The sequence below is a fragment of the Desmodus rotundus genome, chromosome 4 (genome assembly GCF_022682495.2).
Source record: "Desmodus rotundus isolate HL8 chromosome 4, HLdesRot8A.1, whole genome shotgun sequence".
NCBI lineage: Eukaryota > Metazoa > Chordata > Mammalia > Chiroptera > Phyllostomidae > Desmodus > Desmodus rotundus.
In genome coordinates this window covers 77,785,183-77,798,898 of record NC_071390.1, presented here as the reverse complement: position 1 = coordinate 77,798,898, position 13,716 = coordinate 77,785,183, and the positions used below count along the sequence as shown (strand labels likewise).

Genomic DNA, 13,716 nt, shown 5'->3' with positions numbered 1-13,716 from the left:
CCGAACCTTGTTCCCACTGGCTTTTCCAAGTGGGAGCTGGGCTACATTTCCCACGTGTGGAACAGTTCTCTATACATGTAAACTCAGTAAGACAGTATGTTGAAAATGAACTTCAGTGTTATGTTGGTAATGTATTTCTAGGGTGTTTTCCACCAGCAACAACCAATTCTCTAACTCTCTAGACACTGGTTGGATGTCCTACACTTCAATTCTGACACTAACTACCCAGGGTTATTGTCAGACCTCACAGGTTTAAGGGGGTCCCACAGGACTGCCCTCACTTCAGATGCCACCTGCAAGTATTGGGTCCCAGGTTACCCACACATCTGTCTAACTTGGTTATAAAATTGGGGAATTCCCACCACTCCCTTCACTTTATTTGCTAGAATGGCTTACAGAACTAAAGAAAACACTTTACTTCCATTCACCTGTTTATTATAAAGGATATAACTTGAGAACAACCAAATGGAAGAGATGCATAGAGCATGGAAGGGGAGGGAAGGATTCAGGGGCATGTCATCCTCCTAGCGTTTCAGTGTGCACCAACCCAGAAGCTCTCTGGGTCTCACTGTTCAAGAGTTTATAGATCTCAATCTCCAATACCCTCCCAGAACCCCCTACCTGGGGGGCTGGTCAGGAGGTCTAATCACTTGGCCTTTCTGTTGACCAGCTCCATCCTAGGGCTATCTAGGAGCCCCACCCGGTGACCTCATTAACATAAACTCAGGGGCCCATTATAAATAACAAAATACACTCCTATCAGGAAATTCGAAGAGGCTTAGCAGCTCTGTAGCAAGAACTGAGGACAAAGACCAAATATATTTAATTATACCACACATATAAACAAAGAACAAGATGACAGAACCACCAGAGAGTTGAGTCACAGCTACCTTCTAGGAGGCCAAGACCAGGGGATCTATGTTTGGAATGAGCAGCCCTGGAGGATCTAATGCAGGTGGCCCAGAGAACCAAATCTGAAATACACTGTTTTTTAATGTTAACATTTTAAAACTTCTGTCATTTTGTGGATTGAGTGCGGGCCTGTGAACCAAAGTGTCACTGGCTCGATTCCCAGTCAGGGCACATGCCTGGGTTGCAGGCCAGGTCCTCAGTAGAGGGTGTGCAAGAGGCAACCACACACTGATGTTTCACTTCCCTTCTTTTTCCCCTCCCTTCCCTTCTCTTTAAAAATAAATAAAATCTGGAAAAAAAACTTCTGTCATTTTGTTATTTAAGGGAAAATGGACAGTGAGGTAAAGTTTCATTATCTGTGTTATTTATTCGATTTTCTTTGCCCCTGGTTTGGGAAAATAAAACCTTTATATCCCGGAATGTGTAGTCTATTGGAGCTGGAACACCACTGTTAATTTAATTTTTGTCCTTAGGCATTGTGTCAGGATAGATTAGGTTTTGCCACCCCACCCCAAGGTATCTATCCAGGGCTTGCAGGTGGGTGCTGCTCATTGCTAGGACTCAGACCCTGAATGACAGAGGCTTTATCTCAACACATGTTTCCATAATCACTGACGGCCAGGAAGATGTGGCAGACTGCTCATTGGTTCTTATAGTTTCTGCTGTGAAATGACATCACTTAGCTTACATTTCATTGGCTAGGGCAGATCACGTGGCCACATCTGAGCGTGGTAGTGGTACCATCTGCCGGAGTGGGAGAAACATTCATGAACCACATGCTTCATAAGATGTTTTTCAGACTCTTTTGGTCATTGTCATTTCTGTGAAGTGGGAGTCCCAAAGAATTGGTAAAGAGCCCATCATCAAATAGAAACTGAGGAAAGTAGCTATCTACGGGGCTGGGACAGCACCAAATTACAACTATGAAGAGACACGTAAATAATAATTAAATGTAATTCCACTGAGCCTAAGGACTCTTTGGCCACATCTAAAAACATGTTATTTTCTCCAAGGTAGTGGCAACCAACAGTTTGGGGGAAGATAAGAGTTCCACATATGAAATAAATTTATTTTAACAATCCTCAGCACCATGTGTGTTCAGATTTCCTATTACCCCTCCTCAAAGTTAGGGTCCCAAGAAAAAGCAAATATCCAGATTACAGTCCAAAGGACGGACTATGGATGAGAAAAGGCTAGGTCCCTTGCTGGAAAAACAAAGATCTTTTTATCAGCATAAAATATACTTTGATTTCGCCATCTTTATAAAAGAAAAAGTCCTTATTTGCTGTCTCCCATCCCTGTCTCCCAATTCTCTCTTGACCCCGCTCCAATCGTGGTCTTGCTCCTACCACTTCTCTGGAGCCACTTTGCTCAAGTTCTCCAAAGATCTTGTAATGTTATATCCAGCGGTTACTTCTTTTAGTACCTTATCTATACCCTTATCTATATCTATAGCTTTTAGTACCTTATCTATATCTATATGAAGCAACACTTCATAATTCGATCATCCCCTCCCCACTACCCTGCTTAAAACATTTTCTTTACTTGGCTTCCAGACTATCATGCCCTCTTCATTTGCCTCCTGTTTCACTGTCCACTCCTCAGTCTCCTTTGCTGGGCCATCTCTCTGACATTCTAAAATTGGAGTGTTGATGACGCAGGCCTTGGAGCTCTTCCTTCCTGTTTACACTCACTCTCTTGGTGGCCTCATCCAGTCTCCTAGTTTTAAATATTACCATATGCTGACATCTCAACATGTCCAGCTCAGACTTCTATCCTAAATGCCAGACCTGTGCATTCAACTACCTTTGCAACATCTCCACTTAACGGGCATCTGAGGCTTAACACCTCCTGATTTTATCCCTTTAAAGTCAGTTTTCCCAGAGTCTTCCCATGTAAGTTAAGGACTACTCATCTCTATCAGTTGTGCAGACTAAAACCTTGAAATAATCCTTATCTCTTTTTGTTTTCTTTCTCTCATACCCCACATTTGTCAGCAAATGTGATTTGCTCTATTTTAAAATTATACTAGAATTTGTCTACTGCTACCATCTGCTCCAAGCCACTTCCATCTCTCCTGGACTTTTACAATAGCCTACAAATACTGATCTACTTCCATTATTTGCACCCTTCAGTTTCCTCAACACAGCAGCCAAAATTATCCTGTTAAAAGCTAAGTTAAATAGCCATCATTCCTCTGTTAAAACCCTCCAACGGCTACTCTTGTACCCAGACTAAAAGCCCCAGTCACTGAAATGCACTGCGAAGTCCAACCAGACCTACCACTCCATCACTCATCTCTGCACTCCAGTCCCTCTGCTTCCTTGTGTTCCTCCCACAGCCAGGCATAATCTAGCCTCAGGACCTTTGCACTTGCTGAAACCTCTGGCCTAGACCATCTTCATCCAGACATTTTAATTGTTACTTTCACCTATGCAAATGTTACCTTCTCACAGAGGCTTCATTGACCTCTAAAATTTAGCCCCCTCAAGCACACCTTAGTATTATTCCAGTACTTTACTGGAACAGCTGTCTCTTTATCAGCTTTATTTTGCTCTATAGCATTTCTAAAACATGGTCCTGTGATGAGTTAAAATTCTAACATGCATAACAGTCTAACACATTTTACTTTATTTACATTATCTCCTTCTTGTCACACCTAAGATGTACACTGCATGAGGGAGGGGGGTTTTGTTAGCCATGTGCCTGGCACATACAGCAGTGCCTGACACATAGTTAAGTGTTTAATTATTAAAATAAATCAATAGCAAATAGGTGACTCCCCCCACCACCATTTTTTTTTAAAGATCTGGTCTCCTAAATATGAGCTGCTCAAAAAAGGCATTTGGGAAACAATGGTAATATTAGATTTCAGATGATGCAATTGTGCTCCAGCTCTCACAGCAAATACCTTTCTGTGTCTTCAAGAGTAAGTTCTAGATTATAAAATTGGTTATTTCTCATGGTGTCTGCAGTAACTATTACACATTAAGTACCCCAGTTCTAACTAGGACCTGGAATAACCCTTATGCAAACTGTGTCAGTACCTGATTTGCTCCAATGTAGCTTCACTAATAAAACAGTGGGGATAACTGGGTCCTTACATGAGGAAAACCACATGTACTTCATGTTTTTAAGAAGCTGAACTGACCATGTAGCTTATACTCAGACTTTTAAATCTAACTCATCAAAAACTCTCCCTACAGTAAATGCTGTTTGGGTAAGTGTAAAGAAAAGGTTGTAACCTGTTGAGTGAATATTTCTGTAGAAAGCAGAACTGGGGGATTTATTCAACAGTCAATAGCAGGATAACATCTAATACCTGTAGATTTTTGTAAACCAAATTTAGACTTGTAACCACGTATAGTTAAGAGGAGATGGAGGAAAGGGCTATAACTAAACACAGAACAAAGTTGATTCAGGGACTTAAAGTGCTCCAGGGACTATCTGGTGATATGCTGTTTGCATTGCCTTAGTAGGAGGGAGACAGCTTTCCCAAAATACGGTGGACTTCTACATCGTATCCATAAACATTATCTTGACTTGCCCTTGGAAAGCTTTAAGTACTACCCTTTTCTAGTATGAAATCTGAAAACACCACACCCACTATTGGTAGTCTTTTTCTATTTCATCGCCTTTTATTCTATAGGTAATAATGAATTCCAGGAGTCTCAAACACAGGCTGTTAGGAATGGGAAGGAAAGAACAGATTTTTGAAGCTCTATAAAAAAGACAAGGAGTATCAGTTGTTGCCTATATAAGGAAGGTGAAGGGGGAGGGAAACTCCAACACTCTGAGGCTTCAAGACTGGATGATTGGAAAGATGGGGGGGGGGGGATTTACAAAATCTAGAAAAACAGATGTCACTGTTTGGAGGGACAGAGGAATAATGAGACAATCTTGTTGGCTCCAAACTACAAACTCCAGCACAGACTCTTTAAAAACCTAGCTGTGCTGAAAGGGTTAAAAGCTCAATGCACTGCTTAGTATCATTTGATTCACTCGGTGACTGTTCTGGTTACTGTGGTTCCCTAACAAATTACCACAAAATGTAGTGGCTTAAAACTATTATGGTCACAGATTCTATGAGTCAAGAATTCAGGCAGGGCACAGCATGGACAGATTATTTCTGCTCCTTGATGTCTGAGATCTCAGCTATAAGACTTGAGAGCTGGAAGCTGGAAGCAGCTGACAGCAAGTTTATTCATGTCTGGGGACTGAGACTGGTGGTCAGTTTGGGGCCTCGGTTCCTCTTCACATGGGCCTCTTCACCTAGGCTAATTTGTGCTCCCTCACAGCATGGTAGATGGCTTCCTCAGAACCAGTGTCCAATCCCCAGCTCCTGAAAAAAGAACATAGAGGCTATATCCTTTTCAGAACCTAGCCTAGAAAATCACAAAGCATCACCTCTATTGTCCTCTTCTGGTTGGAGCAGTCATAACCTGCACCCAGAACCTCAGAATAAGACTTTATTTGGAAATGGAATAATCACAGATGTATTAGTTAGGATGAGGTCATACAGAAGTGGACTAGGCCTCAAATCCAATACTACTGGTGTACTTCTAAGAAGACAGTCAGGTGAAGACAGAGATACACAGGGGACATGACTTGTGAAGACAGAGGTAGAAATTGGAGTAGTGCCTCTACAAGTCAAATAACACTAAGTATTGTTAGCTATCACCAGAAGCCAGGAGGCTTGGAACAGATTCTCCTCCAGTGACTCCAGAAGGAACCAACTCTAACACCTTGATTTCAGACTTTTGGCATCCAGAACTGTGAGAGAATACATTTCTATTGCTATAAACCACACAGTTTGTGGTACCCTGCAGCCCTAGGAAACTAATACAATGAGTAAATATTAAAATAAAATATATTTTTTGTTTCTAACTCCTTTATTCCTCCTATCTGATTTAAAAAACAATTGTATGAAACAATAATTAACCCTGGCTTGTGTGGCTCAGTAAATTGAGTGCCAAAGGGTTGCTGGTTCAATTCCCAGTCAGGGCACATGCCTGGGTTGCTGGCCAGAACCCCAGTACTGGGTGTGTGAGAGGCAACCACACGTTGATGTTTCTCTCCCTCTTTCTCCCTCATTTCCTCTCTCTAAAAATAAATAAATAAAATCTTTAAAAAGTAAAGCAATAATTATTAACCTATGTTCATGGGCACACAATGTATAAAGATGAAATTTGTGACAACATAAGGGGGGAAGCAAAGTTTTATGTTCTATTAAAACTAAGGTAGTATTATTTAGAACTAGACTATAAGAAATTAAGGCATTAATAAACCCAAGAGAAACCACTAGAAAAATACTCAAGAATACATAGTAAAATAAGCAACAAAACAATTAAAATAGTTTACTAGAAAATGTCTAACATGAAAGAAGGCAGTAATGGAGAACCAAGAAACAAAAAAGATATAATGTAGAAATCAGTTTTGAAGTATATAATACAGTATTATTGACATATTCACTATGTTGTGCATTAGATCTCCAGAACTTATTTGTCTTCTAGTTGCAAATAATGCCCAACAGCCAAATGGCAGAAGAAAATCCTGATAAATAATTACATTAAATGTAATAGATTAAACTCTTCAGTGAAAAGGCAGAGGCAGCAGAATGGGTTTAATAACATAGTCTACTTACGACTTCCAGCCAAGATGAGGCATAGGTAGATACACTGTGCCTCATCGCACAACCAAAAGAAGGACAACAACACATTTAAAAACAAAAAATAACCAGAACTTCCTGCAAATCAAACTGTATTGAAGTCTGACAACCAAGGAGTTAAAGAGGAAACATTCATCCAGACCAGTAGGAGGGATGGAGATGGGCAGCCGGGGTAGAGAGGACTTGGGGCAAGTTGGTGGCTGGCAGAGCAGATGGTCTCACATTTGCGTGCGGATAAGCCAGAAGGAACAACTGGGGAGCGAGACAGACCACACAACCCAGGTTTCCAGCGCTTCCAGCACAAGAAAACAAAGCCTCAAAACCTCTTGAATGAAGAACCCCATGGGGGTCGAGGTGGCTGGAGAAACTCTCAGCCTCACAGGAGAGTTTGTTGGAGAGACCCACAGGGTCCTAGAATGTACACAAACCCACCAACCCAGGAATCAGCACCAGAAGGACCCAATTTGCTTGTGGGTAGCGGAGGAAGTGACTGAAAGTCAGCTGAGAGCCAAGCAAGTGTCATTGTTCCCTCTCAGACCCCTCCCTCACATACAGTGCCACAACGTAGCCATGTGCATTGCACTGTCCTGGTCAATACCTTAGGCTTTGCTCTAAACAAGGTAACAAGTGCAACCAGACAAAAAAAAATGGCCCAAATATAAAAATAGATCAAAGCTCCAGGAAAAATACAACTAAGTGATGAAGAGATAGTCAACCTATCAGATGCAGAGTTCAAAACACTGGTAATCAGGATGCTCATAGAAATAGTCAAGTATAGTTACAAAATAGAGGAAAAAGTGAAGGCTATGAAATGTGAAATAAAGGAAAATATACAGGGAACCAACAGTGCAGGGAAGGAAACCGGGACTCAAATCAATGGTTTCGAGCAGAAGAAGAAATAACTATTCAACTAGAACAGAATGAAGAAACAAGAATTCAAATGAGGAGAGGCCTAGGAACCTCCAGGACATCTTTAAACATCCCAACATCCAAACCATAGGGGTGCCAGAAGGAGAAGAAGAAGAGCAAGAAATTGAAAACTTTTTTGAACAAAGATTGAAGGAGAACTTCCCCAATCTGGTAAAGGAAATAGACTTTCAGGAAGTCCAGGAAGCTCAGAGAGTCTCCAAAAAGTTGGACCCAAGGAAGCACACACCAAGGCACATCATAACTAAATTACCCAAGATTAAAGATTAGGAGAGATTCTTAAAAGCAGCAAGAGAAAAGGAGACAGTTACCTACAAAGGAGTTCCCATAAGACCATTAGCTGATTTCTCAAAAGAAACCTTGCAGGCAAGAAGGGGCTGGAAAGAAGTATTTGAAGTCATGAAAGGCAAGGACCTACATCCAAGATTATCCATCCAGCAAAGCTGTCATTTAGAATGGGAGGGCAGATAAAGTGCTTCCCAGATAAGATCAAGTTAAAGGAGTTCATCATCACCAAGCCCTTATTATATGAAATGTTAAAGGGATTTATCTAAGAACTTAACTAATCTAGGTTGTAGGTCCTTGCTTTTCATCACTTTGAATACTTCTTGCCAGTCCTTTCTAGCCTGCTAAGTTTATTTTGAGAAATCAGCTGACCATCTTATGGGAACTCCTTTGTAGGTAACTATCCACTTTTCTCTTGCTGCTTTTAGGATTCTCTTATCTTTAATCTTTGATATTTTAATTATGATGGGTCTTGGTGTGGTCCTCTTTGTGTCCATCTTATTTGGGACTCTGTGCTTCTTGGACTTGTATGTCTATATCCTTCACCAAATTAAGGAAGCTTTCTTTCATTTTTTCAAATGTTTCAATTTCTTGCTCTTTCTATTCTCCTTCTGGCACCCCTATGATTCAGGTGTTGGCATTGTCCCTGAGGCTCCTTGGCCCATCCTTATTTTTTTGGATTCTTTTTTCTTTTTGCTGTTCTCATTGAATGCTATTTCTTCCTTATGTTCCAGATCATTGATTTGATTCTTGTCTTCATCCAGTCCACTGCTGATTCCCTGTAAATGTTTCTTTATTTCACTTAGTGTAATCTTCATTTCTGCCTGGTCTTTTTTATGCAGTTGAAATACCCAATGAGTTCTTCAAGCATCCTAATAACCAGTGTTTTGAACTCTGCATCTGACAGATTGCTTATCTCCATTTTGTTTTGTTCTTTTTCTGGAGTTTTGTTCTGTTCTTTCATTTGGGCCATATTTCTTTGTCTTCTCATTTTGGCAGCTCCCCTGTTTTTGTTTCTATGTGTTAGGTAGAGCTGCTTTGACTCCCTGTCTTGGTAGCATGGCCTATTATAGAAAAGTGCACTGGTAAATTGGTTGGGGCAGAGCTTTAGGTAATCTCCAGGGTGGGGCAACCCATGTGAACCAGATTAATGGAGTCTCAGATATGGTGTTGCTGCTCTGTGACTGTGTGTGTGGGAGGGCTCAGGAAAGGGACAATGCTGTTGCCTGGCCTCTGGAGTTTTGTCCCAAAGGAAGCTGTACCCCAGCACTCACCTTGATGCCAAACACTTCAATTTCTCCCTATATTCCACTAGTGCCCTTTCAGCTGCTGCCTTGGTGATGGAGCCCAGAGTGAGTGAGACTGCATAAGTCCCAAGTCTGTTGCAGGCCCTTTAAGAAGCAATGCCTGAGAATCCCATAGTTTTTTCCACCACCCCAACCCCCAATGGTTTTTACAGCCAGAAATCATGGGGACTTATCTTCCTGGCACTGGAACCTTGTGCTGGGTGGTCTGGTGTGGGGCTGGGATCCCTTGCTCCTGAAGTATGCCTCCTGATTTTTATCCACCATATGTGGGTGTGAGACAGCCCATTCTGTGTCTCCATCTCTCCACCCTTCCTACCCATCTAGATGAATGTGACTTTTTTTTAATACCTTGGTTGTCAGACTTCTACACAGCTTGATTTTTCTGACTATTCTGGGTGATAGTTGTTTTGTAGTTTAGTTGTAATTTTTGCTGTGGTTGTGTGAGGAGTTGAGACATGTTTACCTATACCTCCATATTGACTGGAACAGAAGGAAATTTAGAAGATTCATAAATATGTGGAAACTAAACAACACACTCCTAAACAACAAATGGGTCAAAGAAGAAATCACAAGGGAAATTAGAAAATACTTTGAAATGAATTTAAACAAAAACACAGTACCAAAAGCACTGGGATGCAGTGAAAGGAGTGCTCAGATGGAAATTTGGAGCATAAATGACTACATTAAAACAGATCTCATGGAGACAATTGTACTTGAACAACAATAAAAAAAGAGAGAGAGAGAGAAAAAAAATGAAAAAAGAAAAGAAAAAGTATAATATTTTTAAGCAAAAAAAATCTCAAAGCAAAAACCTAACCTTCTACCTCAATGAACTAGAGAAATAAAGGTCAAACCAAACCCAAAGCAAGAATGAAAGAAATAATAAAGATTAGAGTGGAGAATCATAAAAAAATATTGAGCCCTGGCTGGTGTAGCTCAGTGGATTGTGTGCCGACCTGCGAACCAAGGAGTTGCCGGTTCAATTCCCAGTCAGGGCACATGCCTGGGTTGTGGCCTGGGTCCCCGGTTGGGGATATATGAGAGGCAATTGATCAATATATCTCTCACACATTGTTGTGTCTGTCCCTCCCTTCCTCTCTCTCTAAAAATAAATAAAATCTTTAAAAAATTTTAAAAGTTTATGCTTTGAAAAAATCAACAATATTTATGTACCTTTAGTTAGACCTCATGTCTAACTCCTCAACTTCAAATAATCTTACTTTTGTTCCTGCCACCCCACTGAGCTTGCACTTGTCCAGTCCAAGGGCCACTGCTCTTCTCACCTTTCTTGAATTCTTAACAGCTCCTGACATATTAGAGCACTACCTTATTTAGCTCTTTTACCACCCTCCTGGTTTTCCTTCCCCAGTGCTCAGTCCTTTTCCTTCTCCTTTGCTGGCTTGTCTCCTTAACTTGCTCTCTAATGTTGGACCTGAGAACCCTATATAGGCTATCAACAGACTCTTTTTATGTGACCACATCCCATGGCTTTTAATAGCAGTTGTAGGCCAATGAACTCCCAAACCTGATCTCCAGCCAGGCTAGGGCCCTGAACTCTACAGTTAAATCCCAACTGCTTTTTGGTCACATCTATGTTGGCATTTCACACTTCACACACTGTGTCAATGGCACCACTGTTTTTCCAGTGGTACCATGTATCCAGCTGCTCAAGTTGAAATTCTAGGAGTTACTCTTCCAAATTCAATCAGTAATCAAGTGCTGTCACCTCTAAAACATATCCTGAATGTGTCCACTTCCACATTATTTCCACTATTGTCACCCTAAGTCGAACTACCACAATCCTGTACATTCATTACTGTGATAACCTTCTGTCTTAGATCTAGCAGACTGGCTCTCTCAAGCACTATTTTATCTACTAATTGGAGAAGATGGAAACCTAAAAACATGTCCCAGAGGCCCTTATATGTAGATAGAGTTCTGGGTTGGAATTAGATAGTGCCCATTCAATTCATTAGCACAAAGTTTGTAAAGAGGAGCAGGACAGAGACAATCTTCCTGTTGGTATTGCTGTTGGGACGCAAAGTCACAGAGCACAAGTGTTTGAAGTTCTGATGGTGGGACTCAGCATTTCAGTGTCTGACCAGCTTCTTGGATCAAGTAGCAGTGTCAATGGTGGCAAGCTTCTTGAACTCTGGATTGCTATTACTATGGGTGTCCTTCAACTCCACAGTCCACTGGCAGTCCCCCTACTACTACTGTAGTCCTTCCCATTGATTTCTGCCAACACCTCACTCATTTCAAATCTCTTTCTGACACCTCAAGTGGTTTCTGGCTTGGCACTCAACACTGATATACTTAACTGGTTTGCCTGCATCTACTCTTGCCTGCCTATAAACCATTCTCCATCCAACAGAGAATTTCCTTAATGTAAATCATATTGTGACATATTCTGTTTAAAATTCTACAGTGGCTTCCCACCACACTTAGAATACAGCTCAAACTTTATCACTAACAATCCCTAGCAATCTGGCTCTGCCCACTTCTCTGATGGCAGCTAGCCACTGGCCTTCTCTTGATTATGGAATAAGCCAAGCTGTGACCTAGATCTTTACTATATGCCGTTCCATCTTTGTGGAATGCTCTTCCTTCTTGTTTCTTACATTTTCATGTCATTCAGATTAGATGTTACCTTCTTGACAACTCCCTGTAAAAAGTCACTGTCTCATATTTCCTCTGCATAGGCATCTTTCTGGTATCTAATTTTTGTTGTTGTTCACTATTGACTGCGTCCCCCAAGAATGTGTGTACATGGGAGCAGGAAGGGACTGTGTCCCCTTATAGCAGACCCAGGGCACATTACAGATGCTTAGTCAATATTGAAATGAACAACTTGCATTAAATTTGTAAGGTGGGTGAATTCTACTTCTATTAGAGTTACTCCAAGGTGTTAGCAAAAACTACAAATTATTCTTAAATTAAGCTGGGTAGCATTTTACCACTTGGGCATGAGTGGTAGGATAATAAATTGTTTTGGCATATAGTAATTCAACTTTGTGCTCTGGTAGAAAGTTTAAAAACCTGAAAACAATCTCTTTTTAACATTTCAGCTAGAAAGATTGGCTATCCAAAACATACAGTTGAAAAAAACAAAACAAAACATGACTTAGGGGATAAAGAGGAAGAGGAATATTAGTGGATGGATTTCACCCAGGATTTTGCCATCCCCCACTCTGCTCTGACTTAAAATATCATGCCATTGCCTTTGATTTTAAAATTTTTACTTATTTTTAGAGAGAGGGGAAGGGAGGGAGAAAGGAGGGAAACATCCATCAGTTGCCTCTTGCACGTGCCCAGACCTGGGATCCAACCTGCAACCCAGGAACATGGAACCTTTCACTCTGCAGGATGACACTCAACCAACTGAGCCACAATGGTTAGGGCTCATGTTATTGCCCTTTAAGGGCAAATGAACTATAATTAAGTTTTTTAAGATATTTATTTGTTTGTTTGTTTGTTTATAGCGAGGGGAAGGGAGGGAGAAAGGAGAGAAAGAGGAAAACATCAAGAGAAAAACATTGATCGGTTGCTTTTCACACCCATAACTTACTTTTCTCTCTTTTTAAAAAAAATTGTGGGTCTTTCAATAAAGACAGGAAGACCTACTAGACAAATTCAAAAAGAGCTGTAAGCACTCTTACTTTTCTCTTAATGCTATGTTAGCTCCATCTGCTAAATCTGGTGACCTCGCACTTGATAAGGCCTCTAGAGAAATAGCACCACCTGCTGGGCAAAGGCTGCTGTGCACCTGTTTTGTCAGTAGAGCAGCATCCTTCAACCTTTCCTTGTGCAACTCTTAACCTAGACACCAGTTAAGCTTAGCAAGTAAGGCCATCCTTCCTTCTAGAAGGCCAAACATGAGGCTCTGCTACTCCAGAATTTCTAGTAAGATTAGAGAAGCCCCTTTGTCTGAGGCTTCTCTTCTAAGAACAAACTTAGGTTTTGACCCAAGACTGGAAATCATTGCCATTGTGGCAAAGAGCACAGCTGAGGTAGATCTGGATTAACAAACAGAAATGAAAATGGCCACAACTTCAAGAGTCCTTTGTCCCCTGTATGCTCTGCACACAGGATGCTAAGAAAATTTAGTGCCTTTATTCTCTATTTGGAAATTCCAGATGAGATTTTTCCTCCTTCCCTTACTAAAGACCATGAATTTATCTGGATTTATCTCCTAGCTCACTACCCACTTTCTAGTTATTTTTTTCCTTCATGACCAATGTCCTTTACAACTCAAGGATCTTCCTAAGATCCTTTCCTATCACATTGTGAATGAGTTATTTAGGATCTAAGAAGTAGGTCCCCATCTTTCCCCCTTCCTTTCACAGCCCTCTTTGACAAACTGAATTTGATATTACAACTTTCTCTTAATTTTTTAATCTATTTGTCCTCAACTGATCAATATAGTTTTTCTGTTACTCTTTATTATGGACAGTAAATACCTGTTGCTGTAGGCTGAATATTTGTGTACCCCATAAATGCATATATTGAAATCTAACCCTCAAGGTGATATATTTGGCATTTGTAAAGTATGTGTATTCTGCTGCTTTGGGGTGAAATGCTCTTAAGATTATCAATTAAAACCATTCTATCTAGTGT

General features: G+C 40.8%; 1 non-coding gene across 1 annotated transcript; it reads right to left on the bottom strand.

Annotated features, from left to right (window-relative positions):
- Positions 1 to 12,691: 12,691 nt before the first annotated feature.
- Positions 12,692 to 12,754, bottom strand: LOC112317910 (U7 small nuclear RNA). The gene has a single exon (XR_002976159.1). It is a non-coding gene; the product is annotated as a U7 small nuclear RNA (small nuclear RNA).
- Positions 12,755 to 13,716: the final 962 nt, after the last annotated feature.